Here is a 3,311-nt window from a genome sequence, read left to right on the forward strand (position 1 = left end):
TAGGATGTGTAAGAGGTTGGTTTGGTCTTTTTCAACATAGAAGTTGCTGAGGTTTTTTGAATTAATATTAGACGTAGATTGTAACCTTTTAGATTTTGCATTGAGCTCTGTGTCATATTACTTCCTAAAAGGTAATGCTTAAACGTTAAATTTTAGTGTGCTCTTCATGTTAATATGGCAGAGTTTTGTAAACTAAATTAAAACTTATTGATGTACTGGACTCTAAGCCAAGGGAAAGAACCGATACTATCTTTCAAGATATCTTAAGTGTGAAAGCTTATGCTAAGACAATTTGCCTGTTGAGGTTATCAGATTCCTGACCTGCAAATATGCTTTGTGCTTGGAAAGAATTGGAGGCAAAGCAGATGCTAGAATTCTAACATGTAAATATACAGCAGTTTTTGTTTATAGTGTAAAATTCTTTATATTTTGTACAAAGAATTCTTTTGGTAGAATGAATTACTCACAGTTTGTTTTTGGACTCTGAGTCCAAGGATTTTCCTTTAAATGCTTGTCTCAATTTTAATCTGGTCTTTTGTACTTTTCTTCACAAGAAATGAATTAAAAGGTTTGGCTGCACAAAGTGGTGTTTATCCTAATGGACTGGAAATAAATTACAAACTTTATTTTGCCTTTAATTTTTTTATTTGAAACTCTGTTAGATTTCAGAGGTTGCAGTCTGGTAATGAAGGAGTAGCTTGTATTGGGCTCTCTTGCCAACAGCAATTATAAACTCAGAATAAAATACAAAAATGATTAGAAGACTCTATAGAGTAATCAAACAGGCAGCAACTGCACAAACTAATATACTAGGAGAGGTCCACATTCACTAGCTTTAGAATTCAAGCAGAATGTGACCGTCTTGTTCAGCTGAGGGGTCATTAGCGTCTTCTAGGACAGCTGGAAATTAGGAAGGAAATCTTAAAAAGGAGAGAGCTTCAAATATATAAGCCAAAATCTGCCTACAAATTCCTTTCAAATTGTACCTGTGCAATGTGATAATTCAGAGGAACCCAGCAGAAAGCAATAGTCAAAGTCTAAGGAACTGAGTGGAGGTAGCCACTGCTGGGGTAATAGAGTTTGAAATTCAAATTCCACTAAGAGGAGTTTACACTTCAGGATATCCATTGAAACCAAAAGGGCAATACCTTAGGAGGAAGGACATCCTAGAACTAAGGACTGGACTGTGGGCAAAATCGGGAAGCTCACTGTGACAGCTTAAAATCAACCTTTCACAGCATCCAGGTTATTATAACCTGGATGCTGTGAAAGGTTGTTTTCACTGTCAGAGAAAGTTGCTATGAATAGAAAAAGGGCAAAACCTAAAATGAAACCTGTGAGGTTGGGTTGGGATTGGATTTAAGAGTATGAATTCATGATTTAAGATATATAAAAATAGATGAAATGTAGATGTGTGTGAATGTACATATGTGTGTATGTATCCATATACATATATTCCCTAGTTTGCTCCATTAAGGGGCCTGGGAGCAGTTACAACCTCCAAAACACACACAACACCCATGTCTTGCCTTCCAAATTCTTCACTGTCGTAGTCGCTACAGCTGCTACATTTTTAGGTGTTTTTAAAAGCAGCACCTCACTTCTTGGTATCAAAATCTTAGTCTGGCCCGGCCGGGCATGGCTCAGAGGTTGAATATTGACCTAGGATCCAGGCCATCGGGGTTCGATTCCCGGTCAGGCCACATGCCCGGTTGTGGGCTTGATCAATGACTCATCATTGATGTTTGTATCTATCTCTCTCCCTCTCCTTTCCTCTCTCTGAAATCAATAAAGATATTTAAAAAAAAAATATCTTAGTCTGCTTGGACTTCTCTAACAAAACTACCATAGACTGAGTGGCTTAAATAACATTTATTTTCACATTTCAGAAGGGTGGGCAAATCCAAGATAAAGTTGCTGGCCTATTTGGTTTCTGGTGAGAGCTCTCACTGGCTTGCAAACAGCCACCTTGTAGCTGTGTCCTCACCTGGCAGAGGCAGCAAGTTCTCTGGAGTCTTATAAAGGGCACTAATCCCATCATGAAGGACTCATCCTCATGACCTCATCTAACCATGATTATCTCCCAAAGATCCCATGTCCAAATACAATCACATTGGAATGTAGGGCTTCAACATATAAATTTTATGGGGAACACAAAAATTCAGTCCATAACAGCCACTAAAGGAACATGGGTTCCTTGGTGAAATGGCCAATTCCAGGGTTGAGGCAGAGAACATACAGTGGTGAGCAAAAGGAGGTTTACAGTTGTACCTGAAACGGGTTATCCTTGTGTTATTTAATAATTATTGTATTATTTTCCATACAAACAACTGTAAGCCTGCTTTTGTCCACTCCTGTACATGATGAACTTGGAATATCTTGTGCCAAAAAAGAAGAAAGTGCCCAACGACTCGCGAGGATGGCTTTGGCTGGTGTGGCTCAGTTGGCTGGAGCATCTTCCCATGCACTGAAGGGTCGGGTTTGGTTCGGGTCAGGGCACATACCTAGGTTGAAGGTTTGATCCCTGATCGGGGTGCAGACTCAAGGCAACCAGTCGATGTTTCTCTCTCTCCCTTCCTCTCTCTAAAAGCAATAAAAAATATCCTTGGATGATGATTAAAAAAAAAAAGACTGGCAAGAGTGAGTCACTGGAGTGGCTCCCACTGGGCAAATTTGAACATTAAAATAAGTAATTATAGTAATGGATTATAAGCCATCATAAAATAAACCAGGAGTCAATGTGGCTAAATAAATCCTAAATACAAGAACAAATTGAAAGTGTGATGATGAATGAGATATTTGCATGGTCTCAAAGTACATCTCCACAAAATATTAGAAAGGAGTTTTTAGTGGAAAAACCTGGCAGATGCCACCTCAATCTAATGATGAAAATTATCATTAATGGGCCAAATTTCACATAATAGTTCAACGAGAAAAATGCAGTATCACCTCAGTAACATTCCTGTCCAAGATGCATAACCTGAATTTACTCCAGGAGCATGCTACAAAATAACTGGCATGTGATTTTCAAAAGTGGCAAGGTCATGAAAATCAAGTAAAAACGTTCCATGCTGAAGGGGTTAAACAGAACAACTAAATGCAACCTGTGATTGAGGCCCCTGTTTCTCCGATCTTAACCACCCTCCGCTTGAAAGGCCGGCTCGGAGTCCTTCTAGCCGGCTCCTTCGCCTCTATGGAACACCAGGGCCGCCGAGAAGGTGGGGCGGAAACCGGAAGCCAGGGCACGCACTTGCGTCCCCGCGTTGCTTGCAGCCAATCGGCCTCTGACGCTCCACCCCTTCCGCTCTAGG

This window comes from Miniopterus natalensis, chromosome 13 (genome assembly GCF_054644295.1).
Source record: "Miniopterus natalensis isolate mMinNat1 chromosome 13, mMinNat1.hap1, whole genome shotgun sequence".
NCBI lineage: Eukaryota > Metazoa > Chordata > Mammalia > Chiroptera > Miniopteridae > Miniopterus > Miniopterus natalensis.